Source organism: Hippocampus comes, unplaced genomic scaffold, assembly GCF_001891065.2.
Source record: "Hippocampus comes isolate QL1 unplaced genomic scaffold, H_comes_QL1_v1.1 scaffold195, whole genome shotgun sequence".
Taxonomy (NCBI): domain Eukaryota; kingdom Metazoa; phylum Chordata; class Actinopteri; order Syngnathiformes; family Syngnathidae; genus Hippocampus; species Hippocampus comes.
In genome coordinates, this window is record NW_017806076.1 from 73,914 (window position 1) to 100,637 (window position 26,724).

Below are 26,724 nucleotides of genomic sequence, written 5' to 3' on the forward strand. Positions count from 1 at the left end.
TTCAATTCACATTTTTATAGCATTTTGTCTTTTTTTTTTGTTTTGATGACATGCTGCGCTGATATTTTATTTATCTGTCTTAAAATGTCGTCAATATTGCTGGAGACAATAAACCAAAGGCACACTCAAGTTAAATACTTTGACCTCTGGTCAAGGGTGTTTGACCAGAATTTGACCCTTGACCTCTGGTACATGTCTTATCAACACACCCGTTAAAGTGTATTGATCGTCCCTCCCTCGAGACGCGGCAACATTCCGCGTGTTGATTTTCCAAAATTGTGTTTTGCTGTACAGTTTGGCTAGTACAATGACAGTGACATCCTCTGTTTTGTATTCCGCATATCCTGTTGCGGGTTGCGGGGAATTGGTGCCTATCCCAGCTGACATTTGGTGAAAGGCGGGCTAGCCAGTCAATCACTGGCTGGAGGCAGGCGACCGTTCGCAATCACATTGCAACTGTCACTGAGAGGGACGTGGGAGTCGGGCGAGTGAACCACTACACCATCAGTGGCTTTAAATGTCATGTTTTACATTGTAATATTATTTCAGTTTTAATATTATTCATGTAATTGCAATTTTGTAATATGCACAACATATTATTATGAAGTTCTTTTTTGGCATGAGGAGATCTTATATTTCACACAACATGTAGCCGCATGTCTTGAAGGAAAAATTGGCCCAGCAACCCCTCAGCCCCTTTTTAGTGTCTTGCAAAGATATTGAAAGAAGTTCCCTTTATTTGCCATGATTTTTTTTTTCACTGAAATTACTAATAGTGCCACAATTACATTTCACTGACATTTACTAATTATACTAAGTCAATAAAAAGCATATTAATAATATCAATATCTAACACTCTATTGATAATATCAATTCAAGATGATATGCATAATATTCGCACATTTTTGGACGACAGTGTATATTTCAAACAAATAGCTGTAGCTGCAGGTCTGAAAAGAACAACCAGTTCCAACGCCCACGTGCCCTACCCTTTTTGTGCATAGAAAAAAAAAAAGCTGGCTTGTGCATGGAATGTGTCAAGGGGGATTGTTTGTGTATGGGGTGGGGGTGCAAAGATGAACAGAGGAATGGCGACTGGCTGAAAGTTCTCAGGCAAGCGCTTGTGTCTGGCCACGGAGCAGGCAGCTGATTTGGGCACGTCAATTAACATAACAAAGGGCCCGAGCCTGTGAACTTGGGACACCTTTCGACCTTGGCGCTGTGGGGATAATGGTCTGCGGGCCTCTTCACGGGCACCCCCCCCCCCCACACACACATGGCTCGCCTGATCGTGGCTAAATTGTTAATCAGGGTAATTTAATATAGTATTTCTCCGTCTCTCAGCGGCTATTCGCCTTCGCGTTCCGGAAAAAAAAAAAGGCCCCCCTTCATTGAGCGAGACGAGACGGGCAGCTGCACTACACCGCCATCATTGTTGAAGCATGGCGGCACATATTTACACACGATGAAATGAGACACCGTCTGACGCGAACAGACAATGTCTAACAGGGGTTCAAACTCGTGGTGGTGAAGGGGCTAGCTACAACCTAACCTCATATCAAGGCGGCCAGACCAGAAAAGTTATTTATTTATTTTTTAAATAGGATACATAAGCTGCATTGAATGTATTATCGAAATGAGAAAACAGTGGAGGAGATCAGTTTTTTAAATGGCTAACTCTTTAGAAAAATCTTCTCTGTCCTCTGCATGTAAAAAAAAAAAAAACACACACAGATGTTGTGTGTCAACACAAGCTAATTAGCATAACATCCAGCCTTAAGATAGCCATTGACTGCTCTTGTATACTTCGTCTGAGTGTGCCTGTTAATTTATGCCGTGTGACTAGACGATAATTCGTGCCCAAATCACCAGATGAAAAAAAAAAACATCAATGCAGACATGAAGTCAATGTGTGGGAACGGAGGGCCCAAAGTCAACTCCACACATTAATCACCCGCAACAAAGACACTTCCACACGTGGCTAACCAGCATTAAAACATTGAAAGAATAAGATTTATCTGGTTAAATATGATGATATATTTTTTAAAAAATGTCCCGACCATATGAATATGTGATATTTCTAAGATATTTTTTTTCTTACTTTGGCATGGTGGGGGTGGGCTCAACCAATCACGCTGCTCTATTCACTTCAGTAATGTTTGTAAAATGGCTTATCGTCATTTCACCCACTTGAGTCACTTGAGAATTTGTAGTCCAAGTCGAATCCAAGTTTGGAGGTTCCCATGTTTGCCGTCCGACTACAATGACAGGAAACAGAATTGATCAACATGCAAACAAAGGTATTATAAGGCCCTTGGGAGTCAGGGGGCTAACAGGGGTCAGGAATGAGGGGCCTTGTCTAGACGCTCTGCTTTCGTGGTTCCAAGGTTCCTGTGTGCATGATCTCAAAATGACAACTTGACCCGTGTCTGGGACGAAGGAATTGTGGAGATACACAGACAATGGCTGACGATAGTTTTTCGCAACCAAGTGAAGCAAATTTAAACTAATTAGCACATCTGCCTCACGGTTGTGACGTCTGGGCCACTGTTCAGTCAGTTTTGTAAATGTGCCCTGCGATTGGCTGATAACCAGTCCAAATGTGTATGCCACCCTTCTCTCAAGGTCGGCTAAGGTCGGCTCTGGGTCACTTGGGACCCCACTCAGTCCAAGCGCTATCGAGAATGGATGGCTGGATGATTTAGGAGTTCTGAATTTCCTTCCCACTGTTGTGCACCACCAAGACCAACATCCACTTCCTACGAAATGAACTGAGCAAAGATAAAGAGCCACTTTCAAGTGATGGCCGTAGTCCTGCTGGCACGATTCTTTTAGGACGTTCCTAACGGGGATCAGACTCGCCAAAAGCTAGCGGCACGTGGTTATTCTCATCCGCAACCTGAACAGTGGGAGCCAGCAGATTCTTGATACTCTCGATCGCACACAGACGTATGAATATGAAGTCACCTTGTTGGACCGACATATTCCTGCTGCGCAGAACATTATCTTCCTCAGAATATCTTTCATCGGCGATGGCAGCTTTCTGTAGCCGACCACTTGACTAGCCTCTGTAAATTCGGCCTTGTGATTGGTAATTCGTTGACTTCAAGCTGTAAAAGTCATTGCAGATCAAGGTTTTTGTAGTGAATAAAAACTAACCAAATAACTGCAACTAAAGTTGAAAGAAATTTGTTAAAAAAAATCCAAATAAAAGGCTTATGAAAAAATGATGAACTGAAACTACATTTTATGTTTAATAAAACTAACTCCAATTAACTATCAAGATTGTATCGTGTCAATGAATTTGATACACGAGCTTTCAGGGTTTACTTGAACTGTATTTATCTCTTGCTGACCTTGTTTTTATGAGTACTTTGCATTGAACACAGGAAAAAAAAAACCTGAAACCTACACTAAAACTAATAAAACAAAGTAACAAATCCACTCCCAAAATTTATTAAAACTATCTTAATTTAAAAAAAAAAAAAAAAAAAAAAGTCAAACCAAAATGAAAACTAACGATCATTATAACCCTGTTGCAGAGTAATAAAGTCCACTAGACAAATAGGCTCTTGAATCCCGACCGGCAAGATCAAACAGTTGTCGTACAACAAGGGAAAGTCAACAGATAGCTATTTTCAAAAGGTGTAAAAGTAAAATTTCATCAGAATAATAAATACTCAGGGAAAGTACCGACACGTCAAAAATGTACAGTAACAATGTACCGTTTGTACTTGATTGTATCGCGGGGCATGGAATTGTGTTTCTGCTCGGATTAATTTCCTGAAACTCTTCCTTCAGACGTCTCGATTTGACATTCCAAAGAATTCCTTTAACACACAGCGAATATCGTGAGGGGTTAAAAGCGACCATTGACAATGCCAATACGCAGGAAGAGAACCACACCCCTACGTCAAACACCAAATTCAATCACTCCTCCCACTCTCTCAGCTCCAATCCTGGCTGATGTGGTGTCAGGCAGTGAGCTGCTGCGGGGCATGGTATAATTGAAAGGCAGAAGAAGAATACAGCTTGTTTAAACCAAGCAGGCGGCAGCGAGGCCATGATGGGAAAACAAAGCCAGGGCCTCGGGAGTGGCTGACACGACATCACTAATGGTGGAGCACGGGGGAACATTGCCCCTGTTTTGTTCCCCTCAGTCGTCATGACGAGCAGCAGGTTGATGATGCACTTCAACCATCCAAATGTCAAGTTTGCACAGCTGAACTGCCTGACTGTCGTTCGGCGTAGTCTAACGCGACTCTCGTGGGCGTTTTCGTCGAGATCAGACTTTCTTTCATTGTCGGAAATTGTCATCCGCCCACCGGTCTAATTTCAATATTAAAAACACGGCAAGTCGAGTCGACGTTCGTAATAAAAATCAGGTTTTGTGGCCGTTGTGCTGAAATGTATACCACTGTTCCCCAACCTTTAATGAACCAAGGCCAATCACCAAACAGAAAACTTTCGGCGTATCCCATATGGGGTCACCGCAGAGAGTGACACGGCATGGCTGAATGCGAATGATGTGGACCATCGCCAAAAAATACCAGTGCCAACTCTTCACGATTCTTCAAAAAATGCTGATCAACATTCAGTGTACAATTGACATGAAAAGAGGGAGGTACATAGGGAAAAAATACAAACAGCATTAAAAAAAAACCACACACACACACACACACACACACACACACACACACACACACACACACACACACACACGGTATATATACGGTATATATATGGAAAAAAACAAAAAAAAAACTCTTGACGCAAATTTGTAGTTACCCAACTGCGAATGTACGTCGACTGTAGTTTTAAGTTATAATATCACTATTCGCCACTAGATGGCAGAAATGACTTAGTTGCGCTGACATGGGTCTTATACTGCCCTACACTACAACATGAGTAGGCCTCATCATTTGTTTGCAGATTTGAAATGATATGCAGGGCAAACATCGCATCTCAAGAATATAAACATTTTAGTGAGTTGGTTTTTGTGGAAAAATATACAAAATTTGGTCTTGCACCAAAGTTAATTTGCTTTCAGCAACGCGAGCCCTCTGCACTTGAAACTTTGTTTTTTGCTTCAAACCCTTTGTTGTTGAATTTGGATAGTGGATCAATTTTACATGTATCGAAAAATATAGTGCAAAAAATGAAATATATTAATAGCATGCATTTTGCACGTATGCACAAATTTTGTCCATATTGAAAATTGTATTTCTGTCATACATCTGGTTAGAAGTCCATCCATGGTCTTCTGTGGCCCTCGAGTCGCACTGATGAAAAATTATGCCCCCTCCCCCTTCCTTGCCCTATTCCCCCCAGCATTAAAGTTGCCCATCTCTGTCCGCACTGTATACATTGCAAAAATTTCTGTGAGTGCCCTATAGGAGACTGCGATCCCCTTTGGCTACTTTCCAAAGTGCCTTCAGAAATATCATCCAACCGTAGATGGAGCACAAATTGATCCATTTGTAGCTGTGCATGCCCTCTTTATCTCCACGCCAACTCCTGTGCCATTGCATATATGTGCAAATACACATATAGCATAGGCAAGTGATTGCTGACTGTACAGATTGGAGAGCGGGGAACCAAAGTGATTCTATTTAATCAAAATTGAAATGCTATGATGTTCCACAACACCCGTCCATTCCACATCACTCCCGCTTCCTCCACTCCGTATATAGACATGTTTGACACGATATATATCACGATCTCAGTGATATAGGCCACAGCAGCTGTGAGTTCCCCCCTCGGTAAATTACCAAGCATGACTGTCTTTTATTGACTCGTATAAGGAATGTCCAGCCACTAGCGGCAAGACAGCTGCTCATTTCAGCTAGCAATAGATATCAATGTTCCCTATCAATAAAGCCATCGGGGGGGGGGGGCAGATAGCAGGGAGGGGAACGCCTGATATTGAAAGTGGATGGAGGCTGGCAATGAGAGAGGGCAGAGGTGGGAGTGTGGACAGTGAGATGGGGAAGGCAGCGAGGTGTCGTCCCTCCTGGGATGGCGAAACTCTCAGTCAACATTCAGCGCTTGGAAATCAATCACTCGCCGCTGCGCACCAAGGCAAACACATGCACATTCACACTTGCAAGCACGATAATATCCACACTTCCAACACAAATCTTTTCGTTATCCAGATTCAACAAGCAGAACTTGGAACGGCCTTTCACGATGGCATTCATTTCACAACTTCTCACATCAAGTGTATGGGGATGCGGAATACCGTACATAGTTCACGGTGGACAAGGGACCCACATAACTCGGACATGACTGATTAAGAGGCCAAATCCTCGGGATGGGACTCACACTTGAGTTAGTTTGATTCATATCACTTATTTGCTCGGCTGATGTTTCGCTTATGGATGTCATAAATGAGTGATGATGTCACATGCAAGAAGTGCATTTTAGTTCTGATCTTTTACAACATGGTTCCAGGTCCCGTATCATATAAACACTCAATCTCTAGCGATATTTCGGGGAGTGGGATATGGTTGTTCGCTCAAAGCCTGAGATGGTCGTTTTACTATGACATCACCCTTGCGCATAATTTTTCAGGCGTGCGCCATCAGCCCAGCCTTAATCCAACTGTCGGGTCCGTGTAAAGTTTGAATTGAGTGTAACACAATTTGTCATTGGGGAAAAAAAAGGCAGCGGGGGGGGGGGGGCAGATAGCAGGGAGGGGAACGCCTGATATTGAAAGTGGATGGAGGCTGGCAATGAGAGAGGGCAGAGGTGGGAGTGTGGACAGTGAGATGGGGAAGGCAGCGAGGTGTCGTCCCTCCTGGGATGGCGAAACTCTCAGTCAACATTCAGCGCTTGGAAATCAATCACTCGCCGCTGCGCACCAAGGCAAACACATGCACATTCACACTTGCAAGCACGATAATATCCACACTTCCAACACAAATCTTTTCGTTATCCAGATTCAACAAGCAGAACTTGGAACGGCCTTTCACGATGGCATTCATTTCACAACTTCTCACATCAAGTGTATGGGGATGCGGAATACCGTACATAGTTCACGGTGGACAAGGGACCCACATAACTCGGACATGACTGATTAAGAGGCCAAATCCTCGGGATGGGACTCACACTTGAGTTAGTTTGATTCATATCACTTATTTGCTCGGCTGATGTTTCGCTTATGGATGTCATAAATGAGTGATGATGTCACATGCAAGAAGTGCATTTTAGTTCTGATCTTTTACAACATGGTTCCAGGTCCCGTATCATATAAACACTCAATCTCTAGCGATATTTCGGGGAGTGGGATATGGTTGTTCGCTCAAAGCCTGAGATGGTCGTTTTACTATGACATCACCCTTGCGCATAATTTTTCAGGCGTGCGCCATCAGCCCAGCCTTAATCCAACTGTCGGGTCCGTGTAAAGTTTGAATTGAGTGTAACACAATTTGTCATTGGGGAGTGGAGTGCGGGAATGACGCGCTAAATGAGTGACAATTCGTGTTAAACGAATTGTTTGCGGACTGGGTGACATCTCACACCATGAGAGCATTAAAGGTAAGTAAAAATTGTTGTTTGATGCATAGCCCCACTAGTTGCAGCAAAGTATTTGGATGAACATTGTGTTTGTGGAATATGAATGAAGTAGCAAATTTCACCCGCTTGAAAATAAGGTCCTACGCCGCAATGTACTCAACTCATGTGTATTTGCATCTCATCTATTTCATTTATCTCACATCCATTTAATTGTAAAAGTTGCCATTAATTTCAAGGAAAAAGACTATTTCCCGATATACATATCGTTATCAGGTTATAAAATGACCTATATATAAAATGTAGGCAGAAATGTTTTGTATCACCATGTGATATGATATATACAATGATTATATCATATATCATTTGGATTGTTTGGTTCCCTCATCCAGTTCTAATCGAAATTGCAAATGGAGGTTAAGTGTGCAGCATATCTGCACGCTTTGTAAAATGCCTGAAAGCAAATGATAGGAAATGCTTGGCACTATTTTAAAATGATCAACAGGAATCGGATACAAAAATTTATTTTTGTGGCTTTTTTGGGGGGGGTGACTTTATTTGAGCTACTTGGAAACCCTCCGGACCCCTTTGCCGGATTCTTCTTCTTTTGTATGTGTGTGTGTTGTGTGTGTGTGTGTGTGTGTGTGTGTGTGTGTGTGTGTGTGTGTGTGTGTGTGTGTGTGTGTGTGTGTGTGTGTGTTTGTGCCTGTTAGCTGTAGATGTGACTGCTGGCTCGGGGGCATCCTTTGTCTCATCACACAAGCCGCCAAACATCATTGGACACTGCGGGAAAAGGGAACACACACACACACACTCCATCTCACCTGTCACGCCACTGACATCTGTGGTGTAAACAGAAGGTGTAAAAATGAGCACAGGCGGCGCCATTCGGCCACCGACGAGCTTGTTTGTGTGATCATGCCTGCATGTGAGTGTCTGAGTGTATGCGGGCGGGAGCGGGGGGGGGGGGGCTCTAGGTGGAGGCCATCCTTCATCCCTTGCTTGCCATTAGGTATTCTACATGATATGATGATCCAGGCCCAATTAAGGGATGAGGCTGTGTGAAAAATGTGATGACAGGGCAAGCGGAAGACAAGAGCGTCTGATGTGACATCTGAGAGGGAGAGCAAGACAAGTGAGGGAGAGAAAGAAGGGGTGAGGCGGAGAGGGGACGCGGTTTGAAAAGAAGGGAGGAGTGATGTCGCGAAAGGAAATGAAGATGGGGCAAAGAAGGAGGGCGAATGATAGTGAAAATGAATGTTAAGTAGAAAGCGACAGGGAGAATAATACGGTACGGGAAAGGAGAGGGGAAATGAAGAGGCACATGAAGATGAATGGAAAGAAGAGCAGGAAAAATTATGCGCCTTTCTCATATGAAACAATTTCTCAAACCTACTTTTGATCTTCTTAGATTGGATCGCGTCATGTTTTTTTTTTCCCCTCCTCTCTCCAAAAAACACGAAGCAAATACAAGAAACGCAATGAAAAATATATGCATGTGATTGGTGACACAAGAAGAAAATATTCAGATGGTGTTGCTCATATTGCACACGCAGGTACATTTGATTTACAAGGCGGAGGATTTATTGTGCACAAGCAGGCTGGGAAATGTTTTATGAGTTCTTTTTCCTCCAGATAAACTCCAGAGTGTCGGGCTTCAGTTTGATGTGGATGCTTTGATCAACCTGCCGCCTTTTATCTGTCGTCAGCAACCAGGACACAATGATGCCAAGCCCGTTGTTCTTTAAGAATCAAGGAAACGTCTCTGGTCTTAAAAAAAAAGTGGTTTTATTTCGCTGTCAACAGACAAACAGTCAAGTTTACCAAATTGCTTCATGAAAATGTGAACAGAAATACATTGATAGCCATCAGCACAGGCACAGGTACAATATACAGGTACAATATATTGTGTCGTTGTTGTAGTTATGATGTCTGGTCTTAAAAAGCGGTTTTATTGAGCTGTCAACAGAAAAAAACGGTCGAGTTGAGCAAATTGCTTGATGAAAACATGAACAGAAATACATTGATTCTTATCAGCACAGGCACAGGTGCAAACTCTTGCGGAGTTATTATAGGACACCAACATCACAAAGCACACATGACGTCTTCACTCCAAGTTGTTGAGCAGGAGGGACACACCTGAAACAAACAAAACGTAAAAGATTAGAAGAAATTCCGGGTTGATCATTCGTATTACAACGTAAACCAACACAAGCACAGACAACAACCACTCTTCAGAAACTACAGTTGGACTGTGACACTATGCGGAGAATCCGTTTCCTTCCATACATTGCAGGCTGCCAAAATAAAAACTAAACACCTCACCAAAATTAGTGCTCAACATGAACTGACTTTCATCGGAGAACAGCACTGGGACCCACCGCTCCCTCTTTCAGCGTAAATGCTCCCTGGCCCACGCAAGACGATAACTGGTGGTGTGGTCAGGTACCTAAATTGTTTCGAATGGTGCGACGCGACACTTGGGTCAATCTCACTTCTCTTAAATGTGCCTGGAGTTAAGTGGCATTCATCATCCGTTTTGTCAGGGCGTTGTTCACCATGTTTGCGGTCATCAGCATGCAATGTGACCAAAGGACGCCCACTTCTACATCTTTCTGTGACTCTTCCAGTCTCTCGGTATCTCGGTAATTCAAAAGTACTCTTCACAAAAATGCAGTTTGATCACCATTAACTTTGGGGAAAAACTAAAAGTAAATTATTGATACATATAGATCAAGTTCCCCAGTGCATCAAAAAAAAAAAAAAAATCGCATAGAAAGTTCTGGGACATGCTCCGCCCTTTTCAATGCCGCCGAGAGACTCATTCTTCACCAGCGGTCTGAAGTGTCAACTCCGAATGTGAACGCAACATGCGCGTGACCTGTGTGTGTATGTTTTGTCTGGAGGGGAAGCACTACTAGAAGATTTACCGCCAAGCCCACATTAAGAGCCGTCAATGAAAGGACTTCATGAGCTGTGAGGTCTCAGTGAACCTGAAGGCAACAATAGCGGCGGACATTAGCCCCCACCACCTCATACCGCATTGCACGTTTCTCACTTTCTTCCTGCTGCACTTCTCACGTGTATTGTCTTACATGATATACTTTAGAACCTGATCAGACCGCCAGTGACATTTTTTTGTTTTCTTTTTTGAAGGGGTGGTGGGTGGGGGGGCTGAGGACACATGGCTCAGGAGTGTCTCAGGTTTACACCTGCTTATTCTTCTCTCTGAGAGGAAAACTTCAGACTAAGGGTTTATGTTTACATGACAACAATCTAGTTGGGGGAGAAAAAAAAAAGTTCATTGTGCTTGGAAGGCAACGTTGTCAAAATGATCCCCATTCACACGGGCCTGCAACTGATTCAACACACTGTCGTATGCCTGTCAGGCCACTTGTAGCACTTTAAATTAACATTATGAGATTATCCATGTTCCCCTGAAAGCACCGTACCGACATTTTGATATTTGCCACCCCACCGAATTATTTATTCACAAAAGTCTATTCTCTTCACTTGGTAGCATTTCGCTTGACTGCACTCACTTCTTCCAGTTGGTGTGTCCATTAGAATTGGTTTGTCTCATCACATTTCAGGTCCCAATGTGCCGCCATGCCGGTCTAATGGGAACGGAACTTAAAACCTAAACTATTTTAGCAATGAGGCCGTTTTTTTTTTTTTCATCAGATTTGGAAATCTGCCTTCGGTGACGTCAACGTTTTTTTCTAATCTCTTTGGTTGGCGAGACTGTTTGAGTAGCAAAATGCATCTGTGGTGATCTGTAGGCATTGATACATTTAGTACGCTAATCAATATTTCTGGTGGCTATATCCAATTTCAATTTTTGTATGCATTATTTTAAGTCAAATTATTAGATGAATATTGTTTCTCAGCTGCTTTAGATCATCTATGCGCCACTGTGAAAATATGTATACACACACACACACACACACACACACAATCACACACACAAGGACGCAAAAGATGATTACCGGTCTGATTATGGAACGTAATATTTTGAGTAGACTAAATTATGCCTTGCAGTCTGAGAGTAACATAAGGAAATTTTGGTTTGTCATAATACGTCCATGCCATGGATGCACAAGTTATTATTTTTATTTATTTATTATGAAGTATTTTTAATTATTCTTTCTGGAAAATGTATACGTCCAACAAACAGCAATGGTGAGGAAAACAGTTTCTGGTGCTACAAATATGTCTACTCACAAGTCTTTTGTGTTGTGTTTTGATGTACAGTAATACACTTTGTGTAAAACATTTTTACGTGAAATATATTGGATATAAAATGTCTCCACAACCCCGTCCAAATCCAGGGTTCTGTAAAATAAAAAAAGACCAAGAGACGAAAATAAATCCCTCAACAATTTTTTTTTTACCATTAATGTAAGCTATAATGTGAACTGAATGTGAGAAAACAAAATGAAATCATATTAAATTGGAGAAAATAAACAACTGCGATAGTGTGGTTGCACAAGTCTGCACCCCCTCTCAGAAGCAGGGATGTGGCCGTGTTCAGAATTAACCGATAACATTAAAACTCCTGTCAAATGTGATTCAGCACACACCTGCCACCACTTTGGGTGCCCCTGACGGTCCCCAAATAAAGTTCAGCTGTTTTAGTAGGTTTTCCCTGATATTTGAAATCATTTCTCTTGGTCCCATTTTTTTTTTTTTATACACAAAAACCTGCCATTTGTTCGTGATGTGTAGACTTTTTATACCCACCGTACCTTGTCGTGAGAGTGACAATAAGCGTAAACCCTACAAGTGCTGCACTTGAATATTTTGGTTGAGACCCCTTATCGAATTGACTTCCCCGCCTGGCCGTGAACCTCCAACTGGACTCCCTGCAGTTCCAGCTCTTTCCTCAATGCATCCCACTGCACACTCACTTCCCCCACAACCGACATTGCACTTCTTCTTTAGTCTGAAACTATAGAGCTTGGGCCAAATATGAATCTTAATGAATAGCTTTTTACAAGAGCTCAGGACACGGAAGAAAAATCAGTAAATGTGACTGCCTTTCTCGGTCATATCTCCAATGTCCTTGTCTGCAAACAGCAGATGCAGAACAACATCAATTTAGAATACCCGCTTTTCAACATTTCCAAGCAGGTTGCCTTCAAACGCACTACCTGATTTATCTCGTCATGAACTTGAAATATTGAAAGTCGCTCCCTCACACATAGAAGTCGGCAACCACCCTCATTTTTTGTTTCTTCCCAGGAATTCAGTCTGTGCGAAAGTGTTGCGGCCAGGCTTTCTTCTTCCGCAAATGCCTCTGATACTTAGCTGACAGTACAGAAGAGTTCAGGGTTGGCAGGCGGTCCCTCAGCTATCGACGGGCAAACTCAGCCCGTCTCCAAAAGATGAAGGCCAGTGAATCCAGACGAGTTGAGTGTGAGACCCTGCCTGCTCCGTGCACCTCGAGGCCGCATGCTGCCTGTCTGACTGCCTGTCTGCTCGCAGCTGATATGAGTTCAACCAGCATCAGCCTGTCTCGGCATCACTCTCTCTGCTGACACGTCGCATCAACCCCTTGGATACATCTACGTATAAACATGATGTCTGTCCAATGTGTGTCCGAAACTTTACTGAGCAATGCGGAGATTCTCATTTGCGGTCATCAGCAGAGGTTAAATCGAGGATACCGGACTAAGTTGGCTCATTCATTCAGTGCCAGCCATTTTCGGACCCTTTGTTACCCTACCATGTGAAAAATTACACGGTGACGTAACTGGGATTAATGGACCAAATTCTTTCAAACCGAAAAAAAAAAAAAAAACGTCCTTGGCTGAATGAGTTAACTCATTCTTGAGTTGTTTTGAGTCTTCCTATTTATGCTTTGCTAGTTGTGCCCCCAATAGGGTGTTGCTGCTGTTTCCTGGTGTGGTTGGGGCGACCATCATGCATACCAAGTAAACAAAGGAACAACCGATTAGTATGCGTACCAATTGGTCAGTCCAAAACTTGATTTTCTTCCTGTTACGATAGTCTTTCTTTGCTTCGGACTTATGCTCGGGGGTCATTGTTAAGCTTCGAGGTGACTAGAATTTTGAACTGTTTCCAAATGCCTCCACCTTGACCAAAGATGATTCAAAAAGCTGTCGTAGTGCAAAAACAACTACGAAGCATCATCAGAGGGCTTGTTTTTCTTCAGTTAGATTTCAAGCATTTGTCAGGGCGGAAGCACTTATGAAGAGTATGGTCTCATATTGTTGTTGTTTTGTTTTTTATTTCTTAACACCAGAAAAAAAGTGCATACCCGTGAACAAGAGAAAAGAATTGCCAACCAACTCAGAAATATAACTGGCACGCGGGAAGAGAACACATCTCTTCGCCACGCCATTCACTTTTTACCTTTGTCAGTTCCTCTCAACCTCAGGGAGACATATTCTTTTTCATCTGTCAGTATGGATGGAAACATACATGTTCCAAAAAAAAAAATAAGAATAAAAAAAACAATGGTCTTCTCAGCACAGAGGAGGCTCAATGTGCTGCTGTATGCTTGAAGCAGTGCATTATGTGCTAAGTGTCTCGGAGCGTACCCCCCCTCCCTCCCACTCCCCCACCCCAACCCCCATAGTAAATAATGGATGCTCCTTTTCCTTCTCTCACTTCGGGGACCAGTCACGGTTTACCTGTATAAATGCCCTTTCTGTGTCTTTGGAGAAATGGATAGCACTAAAGGATGTGGGTCAGATGATTTCATTAGCGCAGCATTTCTCCACGCGTCTCCTTCGATCAGCAGTTTGACACATGCAATGTCACTCAAAATGTCTAAGGGTGAATTCTCCGGTAAAAGGGATGCAGAGGCTGCTGATCCGTAGCGGTGGAATTTTTGAAATATAGCTCACATAAAAAAGAGGGCAGAAACAGGAATGTGTGAAAGGGGAAAGTCACCTTTGCGATCTGCTGAATATCCTCTACGTGTTAGCCCGAGGACCGGCGTCGCAATGGCATTTGTTTCCGGGTTCCTCTCCGGGTGGTCTTCGTCAGACCTACAAAACACAGAACAGACATCAGATTTGCTGAAAAAAAAAAACCCTCACATATAGACGTAAATTACACAAGCGTCTGTAGACTGGTTCATCACTCACAAAACCAAAAAAAAAAAAAAACTCAGATTTGGATCATATTAAACTGAAAGTGTGTTAGAAGGTAAGCAAGTCTCTTTGGTCTCCCTCCCCCATTCATGCGGACGCTACACCGAAAGAGTTTCAGATGTTGTAAATTATTTACTTGATTCACCATCCGGCCCTTTAACCTCTCAGAAAATGCACAGGGCTGTCAAGGGTTAAAAATATACTCCCGTAGGATCTGCATCTGAGTGTGTGTTGTGTGAGAGAGGGCGAGAGAGAGACTGAGGATGGGAAGGGTGCATTTAAGGATAGAAAAAACCCAAAACAGTATCTGACCTCTGACACTAAAAGCCCTTCTCTATCTTTCCGTCTCACGTTTACAGTGCCCGCAGTAAGAGCTAATCAGAGAACTGTAGTGTGGAGAATCTGGGCTGTCCCATATGGGACTATTAGGAGACAACGTGTGAATGGTTGTGACAGTGCGGATGTGTTTGTCAGAGTGATTCTTGACCTGTGTCGCACGACCTCGATGAGTGTGAGAGGAAAATGTTCTGGTTCTCTTTTACTATATGGTGCAAAATACTGGAGTGCCGAATGGTCTGGGGGGCATTTTGCTGATGGGTGAGCGTCACTATAAAGTAGCTTTGGTGTCTTCATCAAAATGACTCAGTCACTCAGAAACTCTGATCTGATATTATTTATAAATGACCAACATTTGTACATAAACCAGTGCAATATCACTTAAAAAGTGTTGACTTAATTTTACGCTGACATTTCCCCACACACTGCGACCAGGGGAGGAGGCAGAGGTGGCCGTGGCCACCTTCTGTTATATTCTTAGATACATTGATACTCTGGCACAAGTTATTTTTGGACCGCAAAGTGCATATTGAAAGAACAAATACAATTGATCTGAATGCAAACTCTAAACTAATCTCTCTTATGTAAAGAACATGCATTTCTTACAGTCAACATCAAATAAATTCAATACTTTCACACCATGGCAAGATTTTCATTTGTCATTTTTTTATCATACTATCCACAATTATGCTTTAATTGATGTAAAAAAAAAATCAGAAATTGAAATGTATTACTTATAAAGAGCCAGCTTGCTAAACGAATCATGTTGCCAAGTAAAATCCACCACATGCTCCTTTAATGCTAACAGTAGTCAAAAATGCCCAGCCTGTCATTGTGTACCCGGACAGCAATCTCACGTGTTTCAACCAATATTCATTTCTGACAACATAACGTCCACTCCAATGATGGTGAAGTTTAATGGAAAAAAAATCTCAACTTTTGGCAGTGAAACGGGCAAGTCTCAAAGGCACCTTGTGGTGAAATTGACTCTGATTCTAACTACTCATATTAGTCGCATAATGTGAGTAAATGTTAAGCCGCCGAGTCAAATGATGTATGATGGGCCCTTTCAGCAAACTGATTTAGGCTGCAGCAGCTTTCCAGCCAGGCTGAGTGAATATTAATGTGATTGAGTTTGTGGGCCTGAATGCATCTGCACGCACACATAGATATAAAAAAAAAAGGGCAAACACCCCCCCAGCGCCAACTCTACTTGAACACGTTACTGTGGTATGTCCCTGGCATACAGTCGTGTTGTCATGGAGACATCCAGACACATCCACCATCCGAAGAGCGGGGGGATGCTGCTGAGCGCCTCAGAGGGGCTGGCGCCGATTCTCCTGCCCCCCCCCCCCAATCCCCCTTTCCCCAGCATTCTCTACCCCTTCCCCCCAATACTGAATCCCTATTCTCCCTGAAATGTGGCTTAGCATCACAACTGTTCTCTGCTCAGCTGGTTGACTTGCTCACTTTAGAAGTGAGTACGAGACCAACATGTTTTCAGAATGTTGGTGTTCTCTACGGCTGGGAGAACGATACAATGGCGAGTGGGACAGAGTGAGAAAAGAAGTGGCAGGACAATTTCTTTCCAAAACAAGCCAAGGTAGACGTTTGAGAAAGTCAAAAGTGTGTATGTGTGCGTCTGTGCGGCTTTGGGGAGGGGGTGGTGGTGTGTTAGCCTCGGGGCTTTGGCTAAGCCCATAGTTCATCCTGAACTGATCCTTTTCATTAGCCATTATCAATAATTCAACATCGCACTTGCTTTAATGGTTTAATGTGGGCAAACCGTCACTGGGGGAGCTTGCGCGCGCGCACACACACACACACACACACACACACACACACACACACACACACACACACACACACACACACACACACACACACACACACACACAGGCACCTCATAGCCTGCATTCACTGCCACTAAAGGAAGTGTACATTCAAACGTTAATGTGCACATTACATCATCCCAAGAGTAGAAAGTTAGAGGAACCCAATTTCCTCTACTAGGCTGTAGCTTTGACTTTCTTCCAAAAGCCACTGCGAGTGTATGTGGAGGTATACGGTATGCGCACTAAAAAGGGACATCAATTCCTCTGCTCTGAGATGGAGGAATGAAAGGGTTAAGCTTTTATGATGTGTCCCCTCCTTACCTCCTCTTTGCCCTCCCTTTCATATTCTCCAGTATGGCAGTGCTCACTCGCTGCACATATGCTGGAGGAGAAATAATCCCCTTTGATTGGAAGGCTAACTTGAAGTGTCAATTATTCTTATGAAACCGACGGTACGGTTTCTCACCTCCGAAATGAGTCGATGGCACAGATGGGTGTGTGTGTGTGTGTGTGTGTGTGTGTGTGTGTGTGTGTGTGTGTGTGTGTGTGTGTGTGTGTGCGCGCGCGCGCACACACACACACACACACACACACACACACAAAAAAGCTTCCACCAAAACATCTTTCCACAACCCCCCGCCTTCTATTCTTTATCTTTTCCTCTTTGGGAAGAGGGCTGACATTTCAAGCCACACCACCAAAATGGGATGTGGATATTTGCATGCACATAGTGCACAGTGAAGACTAAAAATGCTGCAAAATAAGACCATAATACCAAATGACACATAGAAGTCTGACTCAGCTGCCAAAGAATCTGCATTAAACAACTGAATATTATTATTATTACTATTATTATTGTTATTATTATTATATATTATATCAGAGTACACGAACGGAAATCTCTACAAATGGAGACAATTGTCTTGCCTTCTCAGCTGATGAGGTGGTTGAAAAAAAAAAATCCGTCCCGAATCAGGATCAAACAAGTGGCTGGAGAGTTCAGTTACACCACAACAATGGCTTACATTCACTCCCATCCTCAACACACGAGCTTTACCTCGAAGGAGTGTGCAGTGGGGAGGGACAAAATCTGGTTCGGAGGGTGTGTGAGTGCGGGTATGAAGGGGCATATGGTGATATCTTAGACGATAATGGTGATGGAGAGATTGGATGGCATCAGCCAAAGATGTTTGTTTTCAACTACTGGCTCAGCGGCTCGAGTGAGTTCATGGTGAACCTCTCAGGCATCACCAAACTCAACTTTAACTCTGATTTCTCTTTAACTTGCAATTTCCATTTCTGCGGGAAAGTCGAGAGATGCTGCTGCCAAGCCGAAATGCCTTTGGTCCAAATTATTTGAGGGCCCTGACAATGATTAACGCAGCTGCCAGGACCACAGGAAATGGCATCAGACCGGTCACTGTCTTAAGATTTCATAACCGTGTTTCAAGAGCCTCTCAAGAACCACAAATAAAGTTCAGATATTCTAGAAGGGTTTTTTTCTGCTTTCTCGCAGAAGAATGGTCATAATTCCCCCGGTCCAGCTGAAGAAAAAGATCCCCAAAGATAAACTTTGGTTTAATTCGACCAAAATACATTTCCCTCCATGTGCGATAGCAAATACCTACAGGGATACATGGGGGTGGCAGCATAGTAAATATAAGATGTCGCATGCTTGTTATTATATTCAGTACCAGTCATTTTCAGATAAAAGACTTGAAAAAAATAGAAAAAAAATACCTGGGATTGAATGTGTGGAGCCTGAAAAAGTAAACCGAAAATTTTCTTTACTGTAATAAAAAGTTCTATGGAGCCCTAGTTGTCTAAAAACGACGTTCTGATTGATATTACGCTTGCGGAATGTACATTCAGCAATAAAAACCACTCGTTTTTGTCCATCACAGGGGGCAGCCATTTTGGCATGTGTTGTCGACTGAAAATGACATCACAGTTGCTCAGGGCTCAGGTAACAACCAATCATGGCTCCGCTTCAGAAAACAAATTACGTAGCAAAGTACATCTACGTCTTCATCAGCACCATTGAGCCAATGGAAACATGAACAAAGCGCATGGCAGAGCACGGCGCCACTAAAAGAAACAGGAGATCATTCCCCAAAACAGCTGTAGAAAATTGTGAGACATTCATTTGTAGACAGTTATTTAAAATTTGAATCCATGCTGTATAAAAGTACTTCTTAAAAGAAAGCTGAGCCTGCTTGATATTGTGGAGCACTGTAGACAGGTCCTTTCTGCTAACTTTCAAAGACTTTGCTAATGAAGCAGTGACTGGCAATTTGCTCTTGTCTGGTTCAGTAGTTCGGCATAGAAATTAGTATGAAGTTGCTGGGTGAGGACAAGGAGGAAATTTCCCTTCCCACCCACATGTGGATGTACATCTATGAACAAAGACAAGAGAACAGACTAAAGTGCAAATAAAATGGCAGAGAACACCCTCGATATTCCTTTTCACAAGCACTGGAAACGCCTGCTCTCGGTCTCTCTGGCGCGTCTGTTCATCTGTCAAGACGCTCACTCTCATTTTTTCTTCCTCTCTCCCGCTCTCTCTCTCTCTCTCTCTCCCCCAAATTCAGTGTCTTGTACCTCAAAAATACGAAGGCTGGTTCTTTTGAGAGTTTTGTGCTGGACCATAGAGAGAAAAAAAAAACAGCTATGTTAGGGGAAAGCGATCTCGGGCTCTTCTCTGGCTGTGGCTGGGTTCTCCTGGGAAACACACAGCTCATACAATGGATAGAGGAGGCCTTTTGTTAGGTCTCTGGGAGCTGCAGGGCTTTCTCTGGATCAAACGTGTGTTTGTGTGTGTGTGTGTGTGTGTGTGCGTGTGTGTGTGTGTGTGTGTGTGTGTGTGTGTGTGTGTGTGTGTGTGCGTGCGCACATGCGTGCGTGTGTGTGTGCGTGCGCACATGCGTGCGTGTGTATGTGCATGCGTGCGTGCGTGTGCACACTCATAGACTTCTGCATTTCACTTACATTCACATACTAGCAGCTGGCAGGAAAAGACTGCACACACAAACGTGTGAGCACACACACACACACACACACACACACACACACACACACACACACTTTCGCCCACACTTGTACACTGAGATGCAGCAGACTTTCCTTATCTCCCTAAACTCAGTGAAATAAAGTAAACTTCTTTTGCCGTTCAGTTATCAAGACTGGAAATATGAATCTGAATCGGGCGAAGAGACGCCGACGACAAAGGTGACGTGAAACACGTTTGGTCTTATCCGGATTGGTTTCGTGTCAGACTATCCCAAGCAGCTTATGCAAAACTAAAACTGTGAGACATAATTCACCCTCAACGGCACTCTTTTTTTAGTCTTGACGTTTGACTCTGACATCTAAGGAGCAAACTGGTACCTTTTGGGATGAGGATGCAGTACGTTGAACTCGGGTCCAACTTACTAACCCGAACACAAACTGAGAGTTGGGAACCTATAAATTGGTTCTGTTTAGGGGGCAATTGAAAATGCTTTAAGATGCTTTATTCCGAGGCAACAGGGCACATAATGTTTGTTGTACTACACTGAAAAAAAATGTGTGTCGTAATTGTATTTTGTCAAGTGGTGGCACAAAATAAAATCAAAAGGATCCAGACACATTTTTTTTCTAAATTCTATCTTGGGCAACCACTTGACAAAATAAAATTGAGTAAATAATTCCACCCACCTTTATTCTTAAGTTATCATTCATTTATGCGTCTCCAGTATATGTCAATGTTATGGCAAAACACTGTGAATGTAAAAATGGGCTTCAAGAGTGATGTTAGTTTGGGTCTTGGGGCGGAGAATGTTTGAGAAAGCTTGCATTGAAGTGACTTTTTCCTGTGTAGAACTCCTGGGAAATCTTCTCACTGAAAAGAACTCGCACCTTCTGCGGGACTCCCTCTTTTCCAGTCCCGCAGTTTCCCACAGACCCCCTCTCTCTTCGGTCTTCTGTCTCCGCATCCTTCCCTCACTCTTCCTCACGCCTACCACCCCCAACACCCCTCTCCTCCCAAGTCTCTGCCTTCCTTTCAACTCCAATTTTGGGCACAATGAAGTTGTTCTGGCTGACAGTTTGGCCGGTAGAAGTAAGTGTTGCTCGAGCCTGCTGTGTGGCCCTGAAGTGGGCCCATTCTCCCCCTTGCCGGCTCAGTTACCGAGTGCTTCGCTGGTGAGACACGGAAGCCGCCCGTCCCCCACGCTCCCACCCTGACCCAAACAATTAGCCTCAAACCGCAATTAGGCTTGCTCCCATGCGCAAAAGCGTGAACGCGACTGAATTTTTTATTGTTCTCGTCAATGTTCTGCACTCACGATGAAAATAAACCACATCTTTGCCATAGCCAGGGCGGTGTCATTTACTCACTGACTTCACCTCTTGCAGGACACGTCAGTGAGGATTCTGTATTGGGGTCATCTGGAAGAGACAAAGCCCGCAGCCCTCTCTTTTCTGTCGCCTCTACTAAACGTCAACAAGCTCTACTTTCTGTCACTGCCCTCTGCTTCCCTGTCTGGTTTTCTCTCTCTTTGTGTCCCAATGAAAAGAAACTGAAAAAGATGGAGCAGTCCACACGATGAATATTTCCATACGCCCAAACGCAGACTCACAAATGAGCCAATACATGAGAAAGCGGCTTGGGGAGGCCGTACAACGGGGACCATATGTCCAGGCGTTGAATATCAGTTGTCTCGCCTCCAGCGCGCCGCCGGACCACCATAACTTAGTTTGTCTTCAGCACAAAGTTTGGTCCAAGCTTGGCTGGCTTCATTAGGAAGCTATTCTCTGCAGCCAATGAAGCTCAACAGACCTCCAACAAAGGAGCTAATCACACCCACTGCTGCTACTCCCTTTTTAGCCTCTCTCCCTCCTTCCTGCCTCACCTTTACTGTGGTTCTCACAAAAAAAAAAAAAAAAAAAAAAAAATCTCTTCCATTTCGAGGCAGTCTAACTCTTCTCAAAGTAGAAAGCAAAATAAGCACTCATTCAATGCCTACAATAGTCCTGTCAAGTAAAAGGTTAACAGTGCTGGGCAATCTGTCGAGCATAAAGCTGGCACAATGATATGCATTAAAAAAGCGACACAATAGCACCCTGACAATATTTGTATAACAACTAAACGCTTGTGTTTTTGTCGAAGGTTACCACCTGCAGCTCTTTGTGTATGTCTCACCTGACAGACAGCGTACTGTTGCAGGACAAGAGTGGGTTAGCCGGATGCGGTGGCTTCAATACCCGCCTACCTACGATGCGTTGTGCCTGCCGCAGCCTTTGGGTGCATTTGAGAGCAAAAGATGCGGTGCCTTGACAATGGAGAGCCCAAGGCGGCTGAATACTTGAAATGACCTTGAACCTTCCAGTGTTCTTCTTTCCCAGGGCTACATGTGTGTCTGTGGGTGTATACGTGTGTCTGCTCCGAACAATCCGGGTGCAAATTGGTTGAAACTGTTGCTGTTTTCGAGGGTAAAGCAATTCCGTATGGCTGAGATCAACTTGCAACGCGCTGTTGAATCAGGCACCGTTAAGTTTTGATCCGAACAAAGAATATGATGTCAGCTATGGGACATTGAGCTACATCTGTGCTATGGCTACTAATCCTGGTAGGATTGTCCATCTCATAATGGTACCTGGCATCAAAGCAAGGGTTGAGTAACAACTCTTCACTGACTTGTACCACATTTTTTGCAGCCATGAACATACCTGATAAAACATCAACACGATATCCATAAATATAGTCCTGTGAAAGAGTCCTGCACATGGCGGAAGAGGACTTGGTGGTCTTAAAAATGGCCGGCGGGGGGCTGGGATAGTTAAGAGAGACTGAGGGAAGGCCGGTAAAGGCCATGTCACTGGGCCTTGCTCACACACAAATGCCACCAGCATGACTATCTGGGCGATATCTGTAATACCAGCTGTATGAGAAGAGCAAATGACCCAAAGGAGGAGAGGTAAAGATGTCCAAAAACAAGCTCAACAGTGGACAAAATATGCCTCGGTGAGTTGAAATTCACTGAAAAGATGACAAAATAAGACAATCTCATGAAAAAAAAAGAAAAAAAAAAATCAAGGGGCGGCCATTTTGCCACTTTCTGTCAACTGAAAATGACATCACAGGTAACGACCAATCACAGCTCACCAGTTTTCTGAAGCTGAGCCATGATTGGATGTTATCTGAGCATTCATTAACTGTGATGTCATCGTCAGTCGACGGCAAGTTGTAAAATGGCCGCCCCCGGAGATGGACAAAAACAGGTGGATTTTACTGCTTTACTCGAAAGAAAATCGCGGTTGACTTCCCCTTTAATGTTGCGCCTGCATAATATATATTTTTCCAACTTTCACCCAACAATTTTCGACCAAAGAGAAGCACTAATATGCAAACAGTGGCATACACTAAAAGCAGACAACGTGGAACAAAAAAAAGAAATTCAGCTAAAGGCCATGTGAATTGCCGATGGGACCTGCAAGAAAATTTAGTCTGCAATTGTCAGCATTAGTCCAACTTGCGTTGTCAGGGGCCATTTTCCCAGTAAGAATGTCAAACAGATGCCCGCTGGTCACTCAAGATTCAATGCAATCCCATACTGGAGTGCTGTCCCAAAATATAAAATAATAATGCCCAGTTTTGATTGACATTGTCGGAGAGTTATTTATTTATCAATGTCATTGTTTTGATTGCGGTTGCAGTTTGCACGTCTGTAGCGATGCATTGCATCATCTGAATATTTTGCCTCTTTGAAGCGGGTCATTAAGGTGAGCAAATTATCTGAAACAGCACAAAAGTATGATTCAATGCCGTTGTACACCACAATAGGAAACAAATTGCTCATACCTCAGTGACAGTGTCAATCAAAATGAACAGACAGCCAACTATGGGTACCAGATTAGTGTGGCCTTACTCGTAAATATTCTTCATGGATCCTGACTACCATTGTTGAGGAGTTTATCACTGAGCAGTTGTTGCGGCCGCTGGCATTAAATGTGGGAACGATGTGGAAGCCAGGTGCTTCAGTGGGTCACTCAATTTAACCATGAATGGAGCAGAACCGATAAACACACACAAAAAATGTATTTTTTTTTTTTTTTTTTTTGCTAATTGATTGCTTCTACTAACCGCAGGACAATGTATTCTTTTGTGACATTCTTTTCCTGTGTTCATTAAGGCAGGAAGCAAGGAAATCATTTCCTTTTGTCTTGTTTCTTGCCCCCCTCCCCACCTCTCTCCCCCTCACTGGCTCGCTCACTGGCTCACCCCCACCCACCCTGGCCTCTTTTTCTTCCTCAACCCACCCTCTCTTATGCACCTGGTGGGAGAAGGTGATGTAAAGGTGGCATGGCTGGCAAAGCATCCCTCCCCATCCCAAATGCAGATTGCAACGAGGGACGCAAGACGGAACGGCGTCGAGGCGGCGGGACGGACGTGGACACAGCGGGAAGAAGACTATTAATGTGGACGATCAGAGGAGAACATCTCGTCGTTTTCCCCCGTCCTTCCCTTGTTCGGCGCCTCCGATTACCATCTCTGCTTCTGCCAGCTACACACACACACACACACACACACACACACACACACACACACACACACACACACACACACACACACACACACACACACGCACTTTGACGCCCCTTCTTGCCCCATTTTCACCCGCCTCCCTTCAGTGCTTCTGTGATGCTCGTCTTAATGAGAGCTGGCGGGACAATGGTAGTATTGTTGGCCATGTTTGGCAAGCCCGCACTGAAACAATGGCTGTTTACCCGAAGCATCGGCAACAGCACGAAATCGCTCCTTCGTTACGGCAGGGCCAAGTCTGATGAAGTCCTTTTCAAAAGTGCTACAATGTGCCGCGGTGACAGCTCTGCAGCAGTCGCTTCAAGCAACACTACTTCCCTTGTTTGCAATTAAAAGGGCATCCTTCATGTATTATGCATATCTATTTACATATCATCACAAAGGGCCGTTGCTATATATCGCTGGCGTCAGGCGGAATCCTCGTATACCTAAAAAAAAATCATCACTCTTCAGGAGACACCACCCCCACCCCAGCCGACCCCATTTCCCACGTTTTATATTGGTCAATAATTTGTAAAGAAAAATAACACTCAACAAGTGCAGACTGGACAACATTACGGATTTTACCAAATTGTGAACCGATCCCAGTGATCAATCAAAAAGCACAGAGTAAAGAAAACAGATCTACACTCAATGACCGGTGATGAGGGAAGGTGTACACGTAAAACAAAAACAAACCTGCCATTACCAAGGTAGCAATGCTCAGTTTTAATGGATGCTGCCACAGAGGTATTAATTCAACACGTTTATTATTGCAGTGGAACTGCATTCCACTGAGGGGTGCTCGTGACGTATTTGTTCCTTTGAGAAACACCCCAAAAGATGATTTGGCTGGACACATTTTCAGATTTAAGAGTCGTTTTCCAAACTCCATTTGGACCATTCTGACAGAAATGACCCAGACTTTTACCATTTTACAATGATTCGTTTTTATCCAGTTCAAACAATTCAATGGGCCAGTCTGTATTGATTGTTTTTGATGATTCCGATGTCAGGCGCATCTGTAAATAACCAAATGACCTCGTTGATCTCGGACAAAGCTCATTTCTTGATTTGAAATCCTCACTAGATGTGAACAAGCTGGCAGGCAGCGGCAGCGTGACTGACTGCTCGAAATAAGAGGAAACTCTCTTGCGTGATGGCCTCAGATCATATAAAAGAAGTAAAAAAAAAAACAAAAAACGATGGAGGCATGGAGGGAGAGTTATCAAACGGATGCTTGTGGCGGAGACGTAGTGAATCAGTGGATTGACAGCTCTTTCACTCAGCTGCATCCCTCAGTGTCACGTTTCGGTTTGTGACCAACAGGTGGCACTGTGGGGCTTTTCCCCCTGTAGCTGCACACCTGTTGGTAATTTGGTAATTGGAGCTATAAAAGGACTCCCAGCCTGACCACTCACTGTCGGGTCATTGTTGCTTTGTGCTACTGTCATGTTTGTTTGCTGTCATGTTTGTTTGTCAGGTTTTGGTCAGTGTTATGTTTTATCTTAAGTCATGGTTTTTGTTTGTTACTTTGGACTTTGTTTTGGATTTAGTTTTCTTTGTTTTAAATACACTTCTTCGAATACACCCTGCTCCTCCCTCCTGCCTGCTTTTTGGGGTCCACCACCATCACGCAAACGTGACACTCAGCGGTTGTGGCTTCTTGCGGAAATATGCGAGCTGCTCTATGCAAAGCAGCATCATGAATATGCGCAATTAGGTGGGACTGGTGTAATTTTTCTGGGTTATGGGATGTGACGTGTGTGAGGCAGAAGCATACATCAGCATAAAGATGAGTGACAAATTCATATTCCTCGCCTCTGCAATTAGGCTTTTTACGCATTACAACACACTTGCCTTTTATGCACATTTACAGCCGCGTGCAAAAAAAAAAAAAGGAACCAACACTATATTTCGAAATGCTATCAAAAGCATATAACTGCATCTTTAGATTAAATTGGGAGAGCGAACGGATTTTTTTCTCTCAGCATCAAATATGTGTTTGTAATGGTTTAGCATTATTGTCCCATTTGAAATAATACAAAAAGATAACAGCAGTGCCTTTGTATTCTGTTTTTTTCTTTTTTGTTTTGTTTCTTTTTAAAGGGAAAGATCATAAAGTTGAATTTGGGAAAATGTAATAAAAGCTGAAAAAAAATTGTTGAGAGAGATCTGTTCAAGTTTGGATAAGAACTGTAGCAATAGCTAGTTATTTAGTTGCTGTTCCTAAACATTTTCCCACTCTGCAAATAAGATAACCATAATCAAAGAAGCACTTCTCGGTATGATGCAGTGCAGACACTGACAAGTACATGTCTCACTCTCTCTCTCTCTCTCTCTCTCTCTCTCT

General features: G+C 43.4%; 1 long non-coding RNA gene across 1 annotated transcript in view; it reads right to left on the minus strand.

The window, feature by feature from the left end:
- Window positions 1-9,281: 9,281 nt before the first annotated feature.
- The window catches only part of LOC109530726 (uncharacterized), a 34,522-nt gene continuing 17,079 nt past the window's right edge, over window positions 9,282-26,724 (minus strand). The window contains exons 3-4 of the long non-coding RNA XR_002171061.1: window positions 14,437-14,534; window positions 9,282-9,654 (exon numbers count right to left, since the gene is read on the minus strand). This is a non-coding gene — a long non-coding RNA (uncharacterized LOC109530726). The remainder of the gene's footprint in view (window positions 9,655-14,436; window positions 14,535-26,724) is intronic.